This window comes from Rhinopithecus bieti, unplaced genomic scaffold (assembly GCF_001698545.2).
Source record: "Rhinopithecus bieti isolate Rb0 unplaced genomic scaffold, ASM169854v2 scaffold_17771, whole genome shotgun sequence".
NCBI lineage: Eukaryota > Metazoa > Chordata > Mammalia > Primates > Cercopithecidae > Rhinopithecus > Rhinopithecus bieti.
Genome location: NW_016808878.1, coordinates 174,316 through 197,511, shown reverse-complemented (window position 1 = coordinate 197,511; position 23,196 = coordinate 174,316). Strand labels below are relative to the sequence as shown.

General features: G+C 39.3%; 1 protein-coding gene across 3 annotated transcripts in view; it reads left to right on the top strand.

Moving 5' to 3' along the window:
* HIVEP2 (HIVEP zinc finger 2) overlaps positions 1–23,196 on the top strand; it is a 206,974-nt gene that overhangs the window by 118,886 nt on the left and 64,892 nt on the right. Inside the window, exon 3 of one of the 3 annotated variants that reach the window (XM_017887675.1) lies at positions 13,265–13,332. The exons of the other annotated variants lie outside the window; for them this stretch is intronic. The gene's annotated coding sequence lies outside the window, so the exon portion shown is untranslated. The remainder of the gene's footprint in view (positions 1–13,264; positions 13,333–23,196) is intronic. 3 annotated transcript variants of the gene reach the window in all.

Below are 23,196 nucleotides of genomic sequence, written 5' to 3'. Positions count from 1 at the left end.
TTGCTCTTAAAGTAAAATACTAACAAACCCCTTCCCCACACAGCAGAACAACCTTAAAAACCCCTACAGTCCCTGACCAGGAGGTCTTATTCTCCTTGTTTCGACTATGGCAACAAAAATAATTGACCTCTGAAAAAATTTAATGAGATAAATTACATGTGGCCTCTGACTATGAGGGATTCCTGTGTAGTGTGAAGGCAAAGCACAGCTGACCTTGACTGCAGGAGAAAGGGGTCTGGGAAGCCCCTGAAAACCTTTGAGTAGGAGAGCACTGCAGTCAGAGCTGCACTTCAGGGAGATGGGTGGGGTTGGGCCCTGTTGGATGGCGGGTGAGGTGGCATGGGGGGCAGCAGTCACTCCAAGCACAGAAGCCACTTAGCAGGCACTTCCATGAATTCAAACAAGAGCTGTCACCTCATGTTGTGCCCTGTATATCTTCCCACCCTTACATTACAGATGAAGGCACTGCATCGCAGACCTCAGTGGAGACTTGAATCCTAGGTTCAGGAAGTTCTTTCTGACTTCCTCCCATATCCCCTTCAGTTCCTTACTTCTCAGGTTTTGCATCATGGTGCCCTTGTGGCTGTGATCCACTCAAATTGTTTTTCTTAGGACCCTCAACACTTCCACGGCTCACTGTCTCTGAGAATTGTCCCTGGATCTCAGGCATGCAAGGGCACCAGGCCTGGATCTGGCCTTTGGCACTTTGCCATTTGTACCCAGAGTACCTGCCAGTCTCCTGCTTACTGTGTGTGGTGGGAGAGCAGAGCGGTGTGAGGGTCTGGTTGGAGGGTAGTGATAAGGATTGACAGGCACAGACCATATGAAGGAAAGTGTGCAGGACACCAGTGTAGGGACTGCCTGATTGGGTCTAGGGTGAGCTTGTGTGGATGTGCATGCATTCTGGGGTTGGGGAGCAGGAGGAAGCTGTCAGTGATGACTCCAGGCTTTGAGCTTTGGAGTTTGAATATCACTTTTAATAGAAAACATGAGGTAAAGAGAGAAGCTGGTTGCCTAATAGTGTCATGACTTTGATTGTGTACCAGTTGAGTCTGAGATAAATATGAATAAGAAGCATGTATTTTATACTACCTTACTTTTCGTTTTTCATGAAGGTTTATAGTTGGAAACAGAATTCACTGGAAGACTTCATCGTCTTCCTCTTTTTGCTGTTTTTTCAGCTCCTTAAATATTTCCCAAGAGCTTAGGATGGTTTTAGGTTTTCTTAACCTTCACCCTGCCAAAATCCCCCCACGAATTCACCTCCTCAGGAACATGTGTATGTGTCAGAGTACTTTCAGCAGCCAGAAGTGTGCCTTCCAGCCTCTTAAAATAAAAACATACAGGAAAAATAACTATCTTTTTCTTTTGAGGAGGATGATCATTGCCATCTCACGACTTGCTGAAATAGCACAGCAAAGAAACATTTTTTGGCAGACTGGAACATCTAGGGAATGCGCAAATACATGCACTTCTCTTTTTCTCTGATATGTTTCATTGATTGAGGCAGTCTAGTTTGGGGAGGTGGGGCGATTTTTAATTGAGCTTGGAAAAAAAAGTACTAGCCATTTGTATCTAAAGTTACTATTTCAATTGGTGGTATTTCTAACAACAGAAAACCTTAGTTTCTTAAATTTGATGGTAGCAATGAGTTGATTGGTTCCAGCGTAATCTTTCCCATCCCCATCCACTGAGGAGTTTTTGAATTTCAGAAGAGATGCTCTTGATTAAATCAGTTTAAGATTATATAATGATCCTGTAATTATCATTTGTCATTACCTTGTGTACCTAATGATTAAAGCAAACATCTAATAACTATAGGGCAGTAAATATATTTTAGATCTTGAGCCATAAAAAGATTTCCATTAACAGAACGTTTTGTGCACAAATAAATTATTCATTGGCTGTAGCAGAGCTTGATTCTGTCATCATCCTTAAGTGGAAATTTTGAGGACACCAATCATCGCAGACGCCAACACTCAGTTGGCTTGAGCCCCATTCTTCTTACATGGAACCTGAACTTTTTTGGCTATTTTTAAAAGCTTTAGTTCATTTAAACTCAATGAATATTTATGGCATTTCTGCCATATGCAATGTAGTGTTTTGGTGCTGTGGAGGAATACAATGATGAGTAAGTCTGCATTTCAGCCTTCAAGTTGCTTATAAACCCTACCTAAAATAGAGATCAGACTAATACATACCTGATTTGAATATAAGAAAACTTATAGTAGTGCTCTCAGAGATGTATAAATAAAATGTTTTGTGAAGAGAAAGAAATTATATCACTTTTCCTATGGGTTTGCTTGGGTAGAGGGCTTGGGGAGCAGGAGGTATTTCCTGAGGACAGCTTTAAGGATGGGCAAGATTTTGATAGGTGGCAAGAATGATATTCACCTACGTAAAGAGTTGGGATGGATAAAGTTGGTTTGATTATGGAAGGAAAAGTAACATGGTATGTTTGGAACATAACATTGGTAAGTGAAGAGGAGACATGAAAGAAGAGGAAGGGAGGAACCTAGAGACCTAGAGAGCATAGAACGTCTGGAATGCAATTAGCACATCAATTTGATAGGCACTAGAAAAACTTTACCCACTTTTGAGCTAAGGAATCACATGATTGGGTTATAGTTTGAAAGATTAATCTGCTCACCACAGATGGTATCACCAAGAAGAATTGGAAAACCTGGAGGGTGACAAATTACGAAGCTATTGGGATAGTCTCCATGAGAGGTAGTAAAGTTCTGAACTAGGATGATTGTATTCTGTAGGCTTTGGCTTGGGATTGGCTGTGAAGGGTGGGAAACAGGAAGCAGTTAAAGATTCAACTTGATATCTGTTGTCAACTTTTTAATCAACCAACATTTATGGAAAGCCAGCCATGTGCAAGACATTGTGCTCAGTATTGAGATTAATAAGAATGGTCCTGTTCTCAAGTAGCGGGAAATTTAGTTAGGGATATAAAATATGTTCTCAGGCCAGGTGCAGTGGCTCATGCCTGTAATCCCAGCACTTCGGGAGGCTCAGGCGGGCAGATCACGAGGTCAGGAGTTTGAGACCAGCCTGGCCAACATGGTGAAACCCCATCTCTACTATAAATACAAAAATTAGCCAAGCATGGTGGCATGTGCCTATAATCCCAGCTCCTGGGGAGGCTGAGGCAGGAGAATTGCTTGAACCCAGAAGGTGGAGGTTGTAGTGAGCCGAGAATGCACCACTGCACTCCAGCCTAAATGACACAGCAAGACTCTGTCTTGAAAAAAAAAAAAAAAAATGCCCTCAACTAAAATCCAGAGCAGGTGATGATTAGTGAGATAATGGGAGTTGAGCAAAGGTTATGAGAACACAAGAGAGACTGGCATTAATTCTGACACTGCAAAAGTGGGGAAGTTGATTAGGGGAAAACACTTCGTCTGGGCCTTGAAAATCATATAAAAGATTCCAAAGTACTTTAGCTGTCAGAAATGTAGCTGGAAAACTAAAAGAGGCAAGTCTCAAGGAAGCAAAGGGAGGAGGAGCTTGCTAACGAGAGGAGCTCTTACTTGAGTGCATAGGGTATGTCAGATCTTGAGCTTAGAGCCTTATTTTAAGGGAGTGTTCAGCGTATAGTGCTGCAAAGTCAACATCAGTGTTGTGATCTAAGAAAGGACCAATGGATTTGGCAATTTAAGAATGCCATGTGAATTTGAAGAGGTTTCAGTATAGAAATATAGCTGAAAACACAGGCAAACACAGGGCGAAAACATTCTAAAGGTTATTACTTGAGTACATAATTAAGTACACCAGTGAGGAGAAGACAGCTGTTTCTGTGATTTCTCCTTAATGGGCAAAGTTTAGATAAGCCTCAGTAGATCTTTATGCTTGGGTTGGTCTTAGAGGTGTCATTTGAGAATGTGCTAGTCCTGTGAAGTCTTTGCACACTTTAAAATACTGCAAAAAATGTTAGACTCCCAGATTATTTTCTTGCAATTAAAAGATCTCCACACCTACTACCAACTTTCATACTCCTCCCTGCTACCTCCTTCCTCCTTCCCACTCCTTCCCTTTGGGCACCAGCTGACAATGGTGAGCACACTTGACACACCCTTGGCTTAGGGTCAGGGAAGTCCTCGGGCTCTCCTTGGCGCTTTTCCCATCTGGAGGGAGATTTCCATGGAGAACAATCCAGGGAAGTGCATGCACGTGCGTGTGCGCACACAGACACACACACCAGTTCTTTTCCTGTCCTCAAGGATATTTATGTGCCAATACATAGACAAAACACACAGTCATATGCAGGCATACTTTGTCACACCCAACCTGAGGAAACACAGGGCAGGGGTGCAATATGCTAGCAGAAGGTGATAGGGATACTATTAATAATTGAACCTTTAGGAATAATGATAGAGCTTGTTAAAGAAAAATTCAGAAATTGCTTTGTAAAGATGAACAGCCTATTATTATATAATTTAAAGGGGTGAAATTTATATCATGCTTATGTTTAGTTGGTTTCTGTTTTTTCAAGCAATTATGTAGCCAACTGGGCTTGATAAAAGAACTTTCACGGAGGTACCCATGTTATTAAAAAGGGGTATTTTAAATTATATCAAACCATCCTATAATTTAACAGGAATAACAAGAGAGAAATTAACAGGAGTAGTAGAATGGAAGAAGAAACAATTGCTCCTAAACCCCACAAAGGCACAACAGTACATGAGTATGGAGAGTGAGTGTGTTTACAATCATTCGTTCACTCATTCATCCATTCACTTGATCACTCAGTCAACAAACGTTTGTTGAATTCCTGTTTTATCCCAGACTGGGGGCTGGGAGATATAGCTGAGTAGAGAAAACAGGCAAAATTTTAGATAAAATACATCCTTGTAGGAAACCAGCCAATGTAAGTCAGCTTTCCTGTTTTATGGGTAGACAGCTTGTTTGAAATTACATTTATGAGGTGAGTATTATATATTAATGTTCCTACCTCACAAAGCTATTCTCTGCCACTAAAATGTGCTTAGCCTGCTAGAGTACAGCAATCTAGCTGTCAGGTTCATGGTAGTATGAATTCTCAGAGCTTCTGAAAAAATTGACCTGCATTCTTTTCAGGCTTTACCTATTACAGCGTTGGGATTCCTTTTCCTTGAGAATTGAAGTGGTAAGATGTTTTATTAGGCTGATTGTCTCCTTTTCTATGGGAAGACCTGGGATAGATAGGGTTAGTATGTTTGTTCATCTGTGCATGTAAATATCCTCAGGGAATTCCCCAAAATATGGGGACATCTTCCGCCTTTGGAAGCAGTAGCAAGATATTTCAACCAGTGATCATGGTTGGAATTGTGAGGGACTGTTGAGACTGGGAGACCTAAGCCAATCTCTTAGGTCATAGTAAACCTGAGTGTAGTGATATGTCCCTTCCCAGGTAATAATTTATCCTTTATTACTATTACCTCTCCTTGCCTCGTTTTTATCATTTTCTTCATTTTTTTCAACTGGTGATAGTGGCTGACAGATTTGTGCCTTGCAGGATTTATTCTGTGTTTATTTTAGCTTAGTTATGTTGCATGAGAAAACAAGGCCATCACTTTTTCCTCATATTTGCTTTGTAGCACATATTCAAGAGTATTTGAGTCAAGTGTAACATGCCACCAAGTTAACCTCTGTCTTAAACAGTCAGAAATTCAAATTGACCTAAGAGACCTATGGGACTTTTGTCATAGAACTGTTAAGTTTAAGTTCTTTTGTTTCTAAAGCAAATAAAAAATATATAGGTCTGTGCATAAATGGCAATCATTTTATGTCAAATATAAATTTTGAGTTTTGTAGTTGATGAACATATTTTGGAGTTACTAAAATATTTGAATTGAGCTATATGTAAATGTAGGAGTTTATTTTTAGAAAACCCCAACCCAAATTTAAAAGTATTTGACAAAAATAAAATGTTCATGTGGATTTGTGTTTATCGTTACAGAGAAAAAAGTTAATTTGACTTTGGTATTGTTTTCTAAATAGTATGCATTTGTGCCTACACTGTCTTCTAAAGCATGTATGTTTTATTATACCTTATATCTGTGGCCTTGGAGGAGAGGACAGAAACTGGTCTGATGTGTGCATCTAGGTTTTTTATTTATTCATTCACTCATTCATTTCTTCATTCAGGATAGGAATAGTAAGATACTGGCCTATGACTTGTATTTTTGATTCTGATAAATATAAGATAGATTAAATGTAACTGGGAAATACAGTATTAATGGGGAGGTAATAAAGATACGAAAACTTAAGGTTGCAAGTGGATGAAAATTGCTGAGCATCATTTTATAAATTATTATTTAATTATAAAATTTTCTTTGATTGTTTTTGGCCAAAGGGATATAGCCTTTAAAAAACATCTAGAACTATATCTGTGCTTTTAAATGTGTGCTTTGTGAACCTTTACCAGCTGACAGGAACAAGAGTTGAAATATTTCCGTATTTGCTGGGCGCAGTGCCTCATGCCTATAATCCCAGCAGTTTGGGAGGCCAAGGCGGGTGCATCACTTGAGGCCAGGAGTTCGAGAGCAGCCTGGCCAACATGGCGAAATCCCATCTCCACTAAAAATATAAAATTTAGCTGGGCATAGTGGCGTGTGCCTGTAATCCCAGCTACTTGGGAGGCTGGGGCAGAATGGCTTGAACCCTGGAGGTGGAGGCTGCAGTGAGCCGAGATCATGCCACTGCACTCCAGCCTGGCCTACAGAGGAAGACTCCATCTCAAAAAGAAAAAAGAAAAAGAAAAAAAAGAAAAAAATATTTTAGTATTTATACAGCAGGGGTGTCCAATCTTTTGGCCTCCCTGGGCTACATGAGAAGAATTGTCTTGGGCCACACATAAAATACACTAACACTAACGATAGCTGATGAGCTGAAAAAAAAATCTCATAATGTTTTAAGAAAGTTAACGAATTTGTGTTGGGCCTCTTTCAAAGTCGCCCTGGACTGCACATGGGCCATAGGTTGGACAAGCTTGGTTTAAGAGTCTTGATATAAGTTTTTATTCTTAAGCTATTTAAACATACACATAATGGAAATTTCTCCTAAACCAAGAATTATGTAATAAGCGATATTTTGTTTTAAGGAGCTTAGACACTTTTCAGATATTGAAAATAAATTTCTAAATCAAATATATGATAATTGTGTTTTTTGAAGAAACATCACTGCTCTGTTTAGTGTGGAAGATCTGTTCACTTAGATTTTACTTAGAATATAGAAGCAAACTAGTGGATGAAGATAATAATTCATTATTGAAAGATACTTTAATTGCTACATTTAAATTTATTAAATTATAATTCCATTATATTATTTCATTTTTACATATGCCCTTCTATATGCATTATGTTTGAGCATTTGGAAGTCTGCCCAACAATATTAAAACAATTTTATTTTAAGGTTGGCACCTTAAATTAATTAAATTCATTATTGGCACTTTAATTATTCTTTAGAACAGATGCAATTAGTTAACATTTTCTGGAGAACACATTTTAAATCTTTTAACTCACGATAACATTTTAGTCACACTCTCTTAGATGCCTTAGAGAATTAAGTTTGGAAATGTTCTGTAAAATTTCTGTAATGTTTATTAAAATTAGATGTGTTTGACCTTACACATTTTATAATAATGTATAAAATATAAGAATGATTCTTGATAACTGAATGATTTCTAAGTTTTATTTTCTAATATTATCAAAACCTTAATAAGAGATTTCTAAATTGAATAATATCAATATCATGGCAACAATGTGAGTAGTTAGCTGTGGTGGAAGGGCTCATTGATTAACTGGAAAGGCCGTTGGTTGAAACATCAGGAAACTGAGGTTCTTGCTCTGAATTTCATAGATTAGCTTGCAGAGCTTGGGCAAGCAGCTCAACCCTTCACTGTTTCACCACTCAGCCTCTTGCTTTTGAGGGTGTGTGATGTATGTGTGTGTGTGTGTGTGTGTGTGTGTGTATGTAACTGGACTTTAGTATGTATCTACAAAACCTCTAAAATTATTTCTCTATTTAAAACATGAAAATCAAGACCCCATAGAGATCTTTAAACAAATACTGATAAGGATTACTGTGGGAGTCAGTCCCTTAATCCAGATGTCTAGGAAATATCCCTCCTCTAAACTTCTAAGTGTGAAGGTCCCAGCTCTATGGAAAACATTCATTGTACTCATGTAAATTATTAGAAAAAAAAAAAAAAAAAAAAACTTGCTACAAGATTTATCCTCCAAGTTTAAGAAATGGATCATGAGCAAAAACGTGAAAAGGCATTTTCTGAATCTTCATTCATTCTCTTTGGCTTCTGTGGCCATTCTTCCTCCTACTTGACCTGAATTTTAATGGCAGGTAGGGAAATGCCTTCTACCAGCTCCAGAGATGTGGAGGTGGTGAAGTATAAGATGGGTTATAAGCCAAGAACCTTGGAGGCAGGAAGATATAACAAAGATGAAAGAGGGGTAAACCAAATATCAATGGTTCTGTCTATAAATGTATGGACTTTATTGGCTTCAAATTGCAGAACCACCCCTCTCTCACCCCTAGTTGTATGTGTTATCACTCACTGGTATTCAGCTGTGGTTTTGTACCTGGCCGAGATGGGGCAGAAGATTTCCAGGTTGGTCAATGAAGGTTGTAACTGTTACCTCCCAGCCTCTGGGACTGGATCTGAGCCATTGTGTTACATGGCTACAAGGTATTAGCCATAAACTTTGTGAGATTCTGAAGAAGAGTGGAAGCAAAAAACCTGATGGAGCTGCTTTGGTGACAGTCTTGAAGGAGAACTGGTTATAAGCCAAGCTTGACTTGGACCTTAAGAACACACAGCTGGGGGAGGGTCATTGCCGCCAGTATTTATGGGGCTTCTGGGGCAAGAGTTCAAATGGAGGCCCACAAAGATTCTTAATTTGATCAGTGATAAAATCTTTATTTGCACAGAACATGAAGTTGCAGGGATTTCATCTGACTTGTTCACGTTGTGGATTTGATGAGAATAATTTTCTGGCTCATTTTTATTGTTTTGGACAGTAGTTAAATCATTATTAAATAAATAATTTCTAATGTCCTGTTAGTGAATTTTATATGGGTCATGCTTGACAAGTCCGCTTCTTTCATTATTTGCAGCTTTAAAATTTAAACAGACTGTTTTTAGATTTTCTACTGCTTCTTAAAATCTCTGCTTTTAAGTTTTTGACCTCCAAAAAAGTAGCTACATATACTAAGGTGTCGACATGTACTCATTCTCAGTGGCCTAAAGGATTTAAGCATGTACTGTAATTGTATTCAACATATACAAAATGTCAGTATATTTTCATCATATATGTAAATTAGAATAAGTATAAAATGTTTTAAATTAAGCTATTTTTTAAAAAAAGGATTTTCTTACAAAATATCCAAAATCACATGCTAAAATTGAAAGGTAAATAAATCCATATCACAATGAATGAATAAAACATTTAAAATTCAAAATTATTTAAATACAGCTGAAGCTTTTTAATTTTTTTGAAATTGAATGAAATCGTTAGCTGTTTTTTCGAATAGTTTTTACAGAAGCAAAACTATTCACAAGTTTGTTTTTAGTGTCCATTTTAGTTGCTAATGTAAATAATTGGCATCATGCTTCATGCAGGTTATTACATCTTTACAAATTTAAGAATAAGAATTGTTTAATTGCAAAACACTCTTCAAATGCCATGTGCGATTGTTCCAAATGCTGCTCTAATTATTAACGATTCTAGAACCACTGATCAGAGCACGAAGAGAAACCAGGAAAGGGATGCTTGGCATGGCTACGCTTGTTATGCAAGAATCTGTTGCGTCTACACCATCTGAGAGAAATGACTCTTAAGTCTTTTCTTTTACCTAAGCGTTAACGCTGCTTGAATCTTCCCTGCTTTGGAAATGATGTCTATCTCCACACTCTGCAATGTCACAATCCACGAACCTTCAGGGCATTCGAACTCAGTTACTCTTTGGTGCAAAGAGATTGGGCAAGAGAAGCATTTCCCTGGGGGCTTAAACCCTTGTCGCAGGGTTTAGGGTTACAGGACATCTGGATGCCTATGATAAAGGTGCTGTGGAGTTTTCAGTGAATTTATTTGTGCATGTTTGTGATATGCAGGCTTTCTAAAGTGTGGGACCCATGGCAAGAACCCCTCTTGCCTGGAAGTATGGACTCTGCTGTCTGTGGGGGCATCTGGGCATTAGCATTCTTACTGCGGGCGCCATCTGCAGAGGCGGCAGAGGGGATCCTTCCTGAGGACGCTAGGGGGAGCTGGTGCAAGAAGGAAGCCATGGCAGATGGTGTTGTGACTGGCTGTCAGACTGCCTGTGGGCTCTTCTAAGTCTCCCTTGCTGGAATCCTAGATATACTTAGTTGGGACTTTTTCAGGGGACTGGGGGTCCTGTGTGAGCAGGTGGGGCTGGAACAGGAGCTGTGGTTAATTGGTGTTAATGCCACTTCTTATGTATTCGCCTGTAGGCTGGTAGGGCTTGAGAGTGTTTGGGTAACTCATTTCCAAGTCAATAAGTGTTCCCTCCTTCACTTGGAGAGGAATGAGGAAAGACACTTCTATCCTGTAAATCTGTTTTTCTCCACACAGTTGGAAAGAATAGGACTTGCTTTCTTTCTCTTTGTGAATATTCTCTGTGGAGGGAGCCAGGGACACAATGCAATCATTGATCTGAGATAATGAAATTATAAAAGTATTTATTATTTACCTAGGCTGGGGTAACCACAAGTGGACAGAATTCAGAAAATTTGGTTGAGAAAAAAGCTGTATTTCATTAATCTCTAACTGAAGTTCAGCACTCCCTTCATTATTCATGTAAGCAACAAATGACAGTAGTTTCGGCAATGTCAGTGACATTGTCACCAATAGAAATCACAGACAGTTTCATATCACATTACTGTTGTGATTCATATCTCAAAGTATCTTTATGATTATGACTACTCCGAATTATGGTGAATATTAGACCTGTACTATATCTTGTTTGTAATTATTAATAAAGAATCATGTATATTACTGTCAACAAGTTTGCTTCGAAAGTGATTTTGAGGTACCTATATTCATGATAATTAGTTTCCTTTGTAATCCAGCATAGTTTAAAACATTCTGCTAAGAATGAGCCCACAGGCTTCATCAGACTGCTAAAGAGGTCATGGCAGCCAAAAGACTCCAAAGGTCTGCTGTAGATGAAATCCTCTGTTTAACTGCAGATTAAGGCTTTAGAGCATGAGTGGTACTTAAAGTCATATGGTGGAGCAGGAATTAAAAGTAGCGTCTTTCCTGAACTGTGTGACCTCCTGGCACCTCAACCCTGGTCTTAGTGCCAAGGGAATGAGTGCCTTTGGCTTCTTCAATGAGTACTTTGATTATGACGAAGTCCAAGCCAACTTCTGTCTTTGTTTGTGCTTTGCTGGTCTGTGGTGGCCTTCTCCCCACCCCTGCTTTCCAGGCCTGGAGGTGATGGTGAGGTGTGGTAATTTCCAGCCATGCCTGCCCCTACGTCCCGTGGCATCAGAAGGCATGCTGTCCTGTGGCAGTTAAGGGGGAGTCAACAGAAACAATGGAATATTTAGCCTTGATTGCTTGACCCAGTTTTGGTGGTGGTGTTTCAAACAATATGGGTATCCTCATATTATCAGGGGAAACCTTTCAGCCAACCCAGTGGGCTTTCTTAAGTTAATTTAGGAAGTCATGTCACATTATTTCCTCCTCACTGTTAGGCTAATAGATACCTGAAATACCAACAGAAAAATATAGAGTTAATAGCTAGCATTTAGAGTTCACTTCCTAGTGCCATTTTTAAATGCCATATAATTCTCTTAACAATATTATTTGTATCCCCATTTTATGGATGAAAAGACTGAGGCACGGAGAGGTTAGGTAACTTGCCTGATGATATTTGTATGTCTGGTAAGTGGCAGAGATGGGACTGAAAGCAAGGATTCTGGCTCCATGGGCCACTGTGCTGCATGTCCAGTTACTACTTTAATGCCTTAAGCCATGGTTGTCCAATCTGTCTTTGGTTTGGGGTTAGACTAGGAATGAGTATATCTGGGATGAAGAGAGCCTTTGGATTTTTTTTTTTTTTTTTAATGTAGTCCTAGGAGGAACTCTTCCCAGTCTGCTGGAGCTGTCTCTGAAAGGTACTATGTCATTTGGTTCAAAGTCTGTTCGGCTTTCTTCCCTTGCTTGTATATATTCAGGCAATATGGGGAAGGAAAAATATATTCATACCCAAAAAGTTTAGTAATGCTGCAAAATGCTAGATTTGGATTGACTCTGGCTCCATTTCAAGGACCTGACAGTGCCTTGATCTTTGCTTTTGAAGCCTTCTTGTCAGCAACACTGGCAAGTACACCTTTGAAAATTTACATGTGAATTCTTGTGTTTTGAAAAAAAAAAATGTTTGTTAGTGTTTCTTTTCTTGAACACTAGTTGATGCTTCGCCAGCTAGTTAAAAGTCTGCAAATCTGAGTGCTGGCTGAGAAGCTAAGCTTGCTATAACCAGTTATCCCCAGATGGCCAGATTCTGTTATGTACCACTTTTATAGATGCTCAGTGGTTGCGTACATGGGGTTATTAGGTGTACTGTTCCACTTGTTTTTGCCAGGCATGCACAGTACATTATTTGATAGGCTGGGACAGATGGTATAGCTCAAATATGCTCAAATGAAAATGATGAGGGAGAAAAGAAAGTGAAAAAAAATAGAAAAAGGGCATTTGATTTTCTAATTCACATTTCGGAAGTGAATTTTAGTGTCTGTGATTGACTAATAAATGCAGTGTTGCTGTAAGACTTGAATTCATGAACGTCTGTTTAAACAGCTATAACTGAGTAATCAGCAGGAAGCAACCTTTTCCTTCGTGGATGCTATCCCAAACTTCATGGGGTCTCCTCCAGATCTGAAAATGTTTGGGCCACTGAAAGACATCAAAAATAGATCTGGATTTTTCAGAGTATGATATACCACCATCAATATCAACCAAAACAGAAAATCCCAATTATATTTTAAACTGAAAAGAGGGAGGGGAGGTGGTGGGGATACAGAGAGAGAGAGAGAAGAGAGAGCGAGCCTGGTAAAGTAATGGTGATAAGGACAATTAATCAGTCTTCATACAGCTGCTTCCTGACATTTCTGCAAATTGTTGTGGAAAAATTAATGAAGGTTAGATCAGTAATGGTTTCAAGCTTGGCCAGTGGAAATTATGACAATGTTTCCATCAGCAATTAAATTGGGCTGCTTTCTTTTTTTCTATAGGGGAAGTGGTATGATGTATGTTCTCCACAGGAAATGGAAAACGGCAGCTGAACTGTGTGTGAGCCCAGGTATGGAGGAGTACTTGGAGTGCTCCAGCCGCCTCTCCTTGATTAGCACCACAGATTTGCATTTTTCTGTTGAAAGGATTTTGCTATACAACACGCAGAAATCCTTCCTTTAAAAGAGAGTGAGAATCTTGGGATTTTATTGCACGGACACAGATATACTGTGAATCTAAGCTTTGGTAGCCAGAAAGTGGAACTTATGACAAACAGAAAGTGAAACTCACCTATCTAATTTTATTTTTCAAGCTGAAGGTAGTTCAGTACAGGCCCTGTTCACATCCTGTGTAACCCTATGGGATTTTCCCCAGTATTAGTTAAAAATTTTCCCATAGGGTCACACAGGATGTGAATTAAAGTAAACACTTAACAAGCATGATGAAAAGGAAATTAGCTTTCTAAATGGTCCTTTCACCGTTAACATCCTGAGTAGTTACTAGAAACATGGGAAAGGGTCACTTCAGTGTCTCCTTACCAAGTTGTTACATTATAGTAGAATATATGAATCTTCTTCCCTGTTATATATGAAATATATTTCCTTGTATGTGAAACATAAATTTACAAAAGTATTTTTCCTTTTGGAAAACATTAAAAAGCTTAGCCAAAGTCTGTAGATTGGTTCTTCATAGCCTTTTCTAGGGTAGAGGTTTATAAACCCCTTTAAAATTCATAAAAGCTCCTGACTCTTTTCCCCAGGAAAATGCATATAGACACAACACTTTTCAGTATTTTTGAAGTTTTGCATATCTCTTACATAGACCTTGAACCCTAAGCATTTTCCTTTTTTCTTTTTTTAAATTTGAGACAGGGTCTCACTCTGTTGCCCAGCCTGGAGAGCAGTGGAGTGATCACAGCTCATTGCATCCTGGGCTCAAGCAATCCTCCTGCCTCAGCCTCCCGAGTGGCTGGTACTACAGGTGCACACTACCACACCCAGCTAATTTTTTCCTTCCTTTCTTTCCTTCCCTCCCTCCTTCCCTCCCTCCCTCCCTCTCCTCACCTCTCAATCTCCTCTCACATTCCATATCACCCCTTCCTTCCTTCCTTCCTGTCCTTCTCCTTCCCATCCTACCCTGCCTCCATCCCTTCCTCCCTTCCTTCCTTCTTTCCTCCTTCCCCTGACAAGTTCTTGCTGATTCCCGGGCTGCGATCTTGAACTCCTGGCTATTAAGCAATCCTACACTTACGACGCCCGCCCCGTATCGCTGCCCAAGTGTTGGAATTGACAGGCTTGACCCACCTGCCGGGTTCACTAACATATTTACACAAGTGGAGGTTTTAAACTATATATATCATTTCTTTTCATACCTCCCTCCCTCCCTCGGAATACTCCCCCTAAACCAAAGGACGTAACGCCGGGGCCCGTCCCTCCTCCTTCCTCTCCTTCCTTCCTTCCTTCCTTCCTTCCTTCCTTCGAGTTTTACTCTGTCCTCCAGGCTGGAATGCAGTGGTGTGATCTTGGCTCACTGCATCCTCCACCTCCTGGGTTCAAGAGATTCCCAGGCCTCACCCACTCAAGTAGCTGGGATTACAGGCATATGCCACCACGCTTGGCTAACTTTTTGTAGAGATGAGGCTTCACAATGTTGCCCAGGCTGGCCTCAAATGATCCACCCGCCTTGGCCTCCCAAAGTGCTGGGATTACAGGTGTGAGCCACTGCACCCAGCTTTAAAAGCGTTTTATGGGCAGATAGAAACTTACAGCTACAACCATAAACTGTTAATCATTATAAGTAAATATTTCGTAAGAGGTAATTTCTAGGAAACTTTAAGTGCAATAAAGATTATTTCACTTTTCCACCTAAAGAAGGCTTCCTTGCCTTTAGAAGGGAGCTTGTACGTTGGACAGAGCATACAAAGCTGTGTTTGAAGCTGGCTGTGTGACATTCTAGCAGGTGACTTTAGTTGTCCTGCCTCAGATTTACCATGTCTAAAATGGTGGCAACAGTGAGATAATTTGTCACCTGTGTCTGGCAAGTAATACATGCTCCATATATATCCCTTCCCTCCTCCTTTGAGATTTAGTTGATTTTTATTTTATTTAATTAATTAATTAATTAATCTATTTATTTATTTATTTATTGAGACAGAGTCTCACTCTGTTGACCAGGCTGGAGTGCAGTGGCGTGATCTTGGTTCACTGCAACCTCTGCCTCCCAGGTTCAAGGGTTTCTCCCGCCTCAGCCTCCCAGGTAGCTGGGATTACAGGCGTGTGCCACCATGCCTGGCTAATTTTTTTATTTTTCGTAGAGATGGAGTTTTACCATATTGGCCAGGCTGTTCTTGAACTCCTGACTTCAGGCTATCCCCCTGCCTCAGCCTCCCAAAGTGTTGAGAATTACAGGTGTGAGCCATGGCACCTAGCCAAGATCTAGTTTAAATGTTACTTTCTTGCACATTGTTTTACAATTCTTCAAGGCAGATTGTTATCTTCACTTCCTACTTGGTGTTCTTTGTCGCGTTGTCAATTTCTTTACTCTTAAAAATTTTGCTGTCATTCACTGTTTACATCTCAGAGTGTGAACTTTGAGGATCTTGTACTTATTAGTGATGTTTTATTTATCTCCCTGCAAGTTGTGTCCAGCATAATACATAAGACACATGGGCACTTCCTGCTTATTAAGTTAGTAATAATAGTCCAATGCTTATTTGAAATGAAATAACTTAGATTTGGCCTTGTGATTGTCACTTGATGGTGTATATGTGACTGCTAGTCATCTCCAAATGAGATCAAATGATCAGCATACAGCCAAAGTAAAATTTAGTGAGAGAACAGAGCCTAGAACTGAAAGTGTGTTTTTTCTAGTGTTGGCTACAACCATAGAGTTTACTAAGCCGGAGCCACAGTATTTTAGCCAGAGCTTTTAGTCAGGTTAATTACCAAGTAATTTTTTTAAGAAAGTACTATTATATTTCTAAAATATATACACCTAATCTCTGAGACTCAGAGAAGAAAATTTGGGCCCCTCCAACCTTAGTTTGTATTTTAGTCTTTAGAATCCAGGGTGGAAGGATAGCTTGAAGAACATATCTATCTGCCTTATTTTGTATTGTTTCTTAAGTCCTCTCATGCCCTTGCTAATACTGTTCAACTCGAGTTGAACAAAAATGTGGCCTGTCCTCAAGGAGCTGTCATTCTTCAACACCCACTCCTCCCCACTTTGAGAGAGAGAGAGACAATGTGTTTGTGTATATGTACACACATACACACACACACACACACACACACACACACACCCCTCTGATGCTATTATAAACATTTTATAGGGAACTTAAATAAAATTCATATAGAACCAGAATCTGTCTTAGTACTTGAACAACTCATTGGCAGTAAACTCTGTTCCTTCTGTACAGGATTAATGGTTTCCAAGCTGTAAATTATGATTTAGAGCCTTGTGCATTAAGACTGACTTTGAGCCAGGGGAGGCTTGGAAGAAGACAATGTATAGTTTGCTTTAGGAGGTCTTGGAGCACATTTGTGTGGGGAAAACAGCAGTGAGTTAGAGTGAAGAATGAGAAATGCCGGAGGCAGGGGTTAGTATCTGGTGGTCTGTGGGTCCTACTGTGCAGAGTGCTGGGAAATCCAATGCGACTTCAGAAGTAGAACTGTGGATTCTTAGCGGTGCTAGTAGTGTGAGCTGAGTGATGAGGAGGTGGTCGTAGTTGAAATAGGATGGGATAACAGAGGTTTGTGATCATGAGAAGTAGATAAAGAGATTAATTAAGGAAATATGAAGAAGAAAAAAATACATGCTGGAAATGGGCTGAACGGGGGGCAAAGAATAGTAGGGTTGAAGACTTTGCTAAATAAATCATTGGCTGTGAGCTCTTGGCTCTCGTGAGATGCACAATCATTCCCTTGCTCAGGCATTTCTACCTCCTGGAAAGCCTTGTCTCTGTCTATCAGAATATTGAAGCCCTTATTTAACTTCTACCAGCTGCATAAATATTTGTTTCATGACATTAGCTCACAGCAATCTCCTTTTTACTGTACTCATATACTATTATTATAAATGTAGTAGCACTTAATTGATGTTTAGAGCTATAATTTAAATTTTCACCTGCATGCCTTGTCTCTCCAATAAGCTTCCAACTTTGTATAGAATTGGTTAGTGTAAAAAAATCCTCTCTACTGTCCAATACAAAGTCATGTGTATAGCAGGAACTTGGTATGTTATCAAGAGTTTTAAAGGATACTGAGTTTCTATTATGTCCCCAAAACTTTACCAGATGGCACAAAAAAAGGAATTATAAGACACAGTTCTTATTCATAAAGTACAAATAATCGAGTTGGATATTTTGTGCGGAAGACTAGCAATTTGTGATTCAAGAAGGACTCTTGTGGAGCCATCTAAATTATCTAGAATTAAACAAGACTGTGCATGTGAAATGCCTAGTACAATGCCTGACAGATAACGAGTACTCCATAATCACTTATGACGATCACATATATCATTATTAATATTAATGTAATATGTTGACTAGGCTTCCTGAGCCACCATGCCCAGCTTGAAATTCATAAAGATTAATCTATGTTAGAAATGTCAATTTCTTTACCTTTTGTTTTAATGGAATCTGGGTTTCACGTCTCAGTCTCCCTGGAATTATTCATGTAAAAGGCCTCAATGATGTATCAATTGGCAATTTCAGTAGACATTTAAAAATTTCTCATTTAATATGACTTTTCTATTGCATTTGAACTTTCTCCTCCTCGAAATATTCTTCTCCCTTGGATTTCTTGACTCCACTTACCCCTGGTTTCTCTACTGCTTGCCCAATTACTCCTTCTCAGTCTCCATCATTGGTTCTGTCCCCCAATCAGCCCATTAAATGTTGCAGCGCAGAGTTCTGTCAGAAGGCTTTGCTGTGGTTTGAATGTGTGCCCCTCAAAGAGCATATATTGGTAACTTAATCCCCAGTGCAACAGTGTTGACACCTAAGGAGAGGTGATTAGGCCATGCCTTCATGAATGGATTAATGCTATTATTGAGAAAGTGGGTTTGTTATCTTGGGAGTGAGCTCCTTCTAAAAGGATTAGTTAGCCCCTTTGGCCCTGTCTTGTGTGCTCTCTTGCTCTGTCTTTGCCCTTCCACCATGGGCTGTTGCAACAAGAAGGCCATGGCTTGATCTTAGACTTCCTATTTTCCAGAACCATGAGCAAAATATTTCTGCTTGTTATAAATTACCCAGTCTGTGGTATTCTGTTATAGTAGAACAAAATGGATGAAGCAAGACTTTCTCATTTCCCTTCTTACTCTATATACTTTGCAAAGACTGAGTGTTTTTATCTACTTTGATTTCTTTGACTACTATTCTGTAGTAGAAGCTCTAGTTTCCTACTTCCACACACTATATACTAGATATGTCTGCATAAATAGCCCAAATAAACTTCAAATTAGACATGTTTACAATCATACTTTTCCCTCAAGACCTGTTTGTCCTACCTTCTTTCTATGCAAAGCCCCACTACCCCTATAGACATCCAAGCGAGAACCTTGGACTCACCTTTCACTCCTTTCTCACCTTCTTATCACACTGACACATATAACCAATTCCCAAATTCTGTCAATTGTTCTTCTCAAATATTTCTGTAATCAGCCTCCTCCAACCCACCACCTTTGCCCAGTTCAGTTCTTCATTGTATCTCCCTGAACTATTGCAACTCTTGACTGATGTCCTTGCCTGAAGTCTCCACTCACCTCTCCACCGTTCTCCACACTGGTTCCAAAGTTGTTCCTCTAAAAGACAAATCTAATCATGTCATTCCCAAACTTAGAAATATTTGATGGCTTCCTAGTGCTTTAGGGTATAGAAAAAATAAACCAACATTTGTTTATTCCCAGAATACACCTGCTTTCTTTATGCTTTTGTGCATTTAGAGTTGCTATTTCCTCTGCCTCTAATGTCACGTTTCAATTTCTCTATTAGATGAACTTCTGCACATATTTCAAAACATAAAGGTCATCTCCAGTATGAAGTTTTTCTTACTGTGTTCCCATATCCCTCTCGTCAGCACACTTAGTCATCTCCTTGCTTCTGCTTGCTAGTGCTTTGTCCATATTTGACCATAGATCTGGTGTAAAATTATTTTTCACCTGTCAAACTCTAGACCATAGACTCTGAGGGTTATGTCTTATTCATCATTATATTTGCAGTGACCAGCATGGACCTGCTGGGAATTCAATAAAACGATAGAGGAAAGATTGTAAAGAGAAGCCGAATATATTAAAAAACTTCTGAGGCCAGGCATGATGGCTCATGCCTGTAATCCCATCACTTTGGGAGGCCGAGGCAGGAGGATGCCTTTGAGTCCAGGAGCCAAGACCAGCCTGGTCATTACAGTGAGACCTTGTCTCTACAAAAAAATAAAAAATTTTGGGACATGTGCCTATAGTCCCAGCGACTCAGGAAGCTCAGTTGGGAAGATTGCTTGAGTCCTTGAAGGTTGAGGCTTCAATGAGCCATAATTGTGCCACTGCACTCTAGCCTGGGTAACAGAGCAAGACCATGTCTCAAAAACAAACAAACAAACAAACAAACAAAAAAAACAACAACCCTGAACTGATGATGGAGCATCCAGACATAATGTCTTATGTTTTATACATGATTGAATTTAAATGATTTAATAATATACTATCTCTTACTCCAATAAAGAGGCAAACTTAAGGAAAATCAATTAAATATGTATGTCATCTATGTATATATGTTAACAAAATCTTAAATGTGAATGATTTTCCAGAATCCAGAAGATTCAACCACAGATAACAGAGAGACATAGGTGAAACAAAAGATAGTCAGAAATTAGATCAGAAAAACAAAGAATATTAACCTTTAAGTGAAATTAGCCCTCATAACAATTTTGATTGCATTCATATAATTCTGACTATAGTGACCGAGAAATTAGAACCTGCCCATGGGTTTTCATTATTGATGTATATTTGACTGTATACATAGTAGTGACAGATCTTATAAACAGTATATATATCCATCAATAGAAAGATTATAAAGTGAAATAACTAAATTATATTAAATATTTTAAAGTCATATAATTTATTAACAAAAAAATAAGCACTTTTTTTACAGTGTTAAAATGATCTTGAATGATGTAATGAACTTTGTCTGAGCCTCAGAATAAGTGGTAGCATTTAACTTTCAGACACACATTTGGAACTGTGGACTTCAAGTAGGGCCAAGTATTTTTTCTGTTTCACTTTGAATCATTTTTATTGCTCTGTCTTCAAGTTCACTAATCTTTTCTTCAGTAATATATAATCTGCCCTTAATGTCTAATCTGCCATCCGGTGCATTATATATCTCAAATTTTGAACTTTTCCTCTCTAGGGGTTTAATTTTGAGCTTTTTAATATTTTCCATATTGTTTCCACTTAACACAGCCATTCTTTAGTTTCTGGAAAATATGGAATGCAGTTTTTAAAAAACTGTCTTGCTGACCTTTTCTGCTAATTCTATCATCTGGGATGGTTCTGATCAGTTAATTTTTCTCCTCTTTGTAGGTCACACTTTTCCACTCTCTACTTGATGATTTCAGATCAGATGCCAGAATTTTACCTTGTTGGCTACCAGAAACTTTTGAATTCCTAAAAATTTTATGGAGGTTTGTTATGGGGCATGGTATAAGATACTTGGAAACAGTATGATCTTTTACATCTTTTTTAAAAGCTTTGTTAGATAGGACCAGGGCAGCACTTAGTCTAGAGTGGATTTTTCTCCGCTATCAAGGCAAGACCTTTCTTAGAACTCTAACCAATGCCCCATAAATTATGGGATTTTCCCTTCTGGCTGTTCGGAACAGGGCTGGCAGCCCTTGTGAATACCAGGCACTGTTCCCTCTAATATTTTCAGGTGGTTTTTCCCTGGCTGTGGGTAGTTTCCTCATGTGCTGATCAAGCAGTACTCAACTGAATATTCACAGGTCTTTGGATTTCTCTTGCTGTAGTGCTGTCCTCCTGGTGTTTTACCCCGTGACTTTTAACCATCTTCGGCTCCCTGGACTTCTGTCTCCCAGTCCTCCACTCGGGGACTGCTGATCTCTACCTAGGTCACCCTTTCCTAGGCCGTGGCCTAAACGCTCTCTCCAGGCCAGCTGCTGGGGCCATTGTAGAGTTCACCTCATTTGCTTCCCTTCTTTCAGGGACCACTGTCCCTTCCTGCTAGGTGGCCCCCAGCATCTTGAGAGCTATTGTTTCATGCATGTTGTCTACTTCTATCTCTGTTTTCAGGCAGGAGGGTAAATCTGGCTTCAGTTACTCCATGTTGATCCAAGGTTGAATTAGAAACTCTTGGATTTATTTACTCATTGATATGATATCCGTTAGTCTGAAGAATTAAAGATGCTCTTAGGATAATTGCTACATAAAGGATTTAACTTACTGTACACACCTAACATGGGGGGTCAGGTCTGTGAAATCTGTGTGGAGAGAATGTGTTAGAAAGTATTCTCACTCCATGATATAAGGACTATTGGCTCTGCCTTTCTTACTTCAACTGAAAGTTGTATAATTTAAATTTAGTTGTGAATTTTTGAGACTTTAAAAGAATGGCTCTGTTTTCTCCTTGTTTCTAATCTGACATTCTTCAAAGCAGCTACATTGTGTGTAGGGGGAGGGGAAACACTCGTGACATGCATGAAATTTTAGCCATTGCACAAAATGATAGGGTTTGGAAGATGTAAATAGGGTGGTTTGGAAAAATCCACCTATTTACTCCCATTTGTAAGCGGCCAGGTTTCTTAGACTGATCTTAAGTGACCATTCTGCTTTCACTAACCCCTCTGCATCTGCAGTAGAAGAGAGTTTGCATATGTTGCATTTTTAATGATTTGTCTTACAGTGCTCTGAGGTCATTCCATGGTGGAATGCCATCAGCTTGTTTGCGCTTTCTCTCTCTCACATACACACACACACATGCACACACACACACGCGCGCCCCATGAAAGCAGATATTTTCTAGGGAATGTCCTGATGTACTGTTCTTTGAATGTAATGACATTGGTTTACACAGGAAGCTAGACACTCATTTTTGTTCTTTGGAGACTCTGTCCAAAACATATTTTCCGCATTGGTTTTTCTCAATATGGTATACACATGTATCACTTACACAGTTAGCGTTTGGGAGGCACAGAGACTGATGAAGAATTCCTGATGTGTAGTGCTGTTATCAACCTGCTTTGAATATTTGATGTTGAAAAAACATCCTCTTTCCTATCCACTGATTATTTTTTTCAATTCTCCTTGGAAAACCATGAAACAGAAATCAGTTTGAAGGCAGATCCTATAGCCTTACCTTGTGTGCCATATATTGTGTTTTCTCTTTTCTTTCTTGTCTTGTCTTGTCTTGTCTTTTCTTTCTTTCTTTTTGTTTTTGAGACAGAGTCTTGCTCTCTTGCCCAGGCTGTAGTGCGGTGCCATGATCTTGGCTCACTGCAACCTCCACCTTCTGGGTTCAAGCAATTCTCCTGCTTCAGCCTCCTGAATACCTGGGATTACAAGTACGCACCACCACGCCCGGCTAATTTTTGTATTTTTAATAGAGATGGGGTTTCACCATCTTGGCCACGCTGGCCACAAACTCCTGTCCTCAAGTGATTTGCCCCCCTTGGCCTCCTAAAGTGCTGGGATTACAGGTGTGAGCCACTGAACCTACCCTAATATTTTGCATGCTTTTCTATAAACTCAAGACATCTGTATATTCCATGATGTTTCCTTTGCCTGTTGGATTGAGTTTCTTACTGAAAGCATGACAAATAATTTATAGCCCCAAAGATGTGGACTATGTATGGGGTTTTACTTAATTAAATTCTTAAGATTGATTTTGTAAAAATACACTGTAATTAAAAACTATATATATATA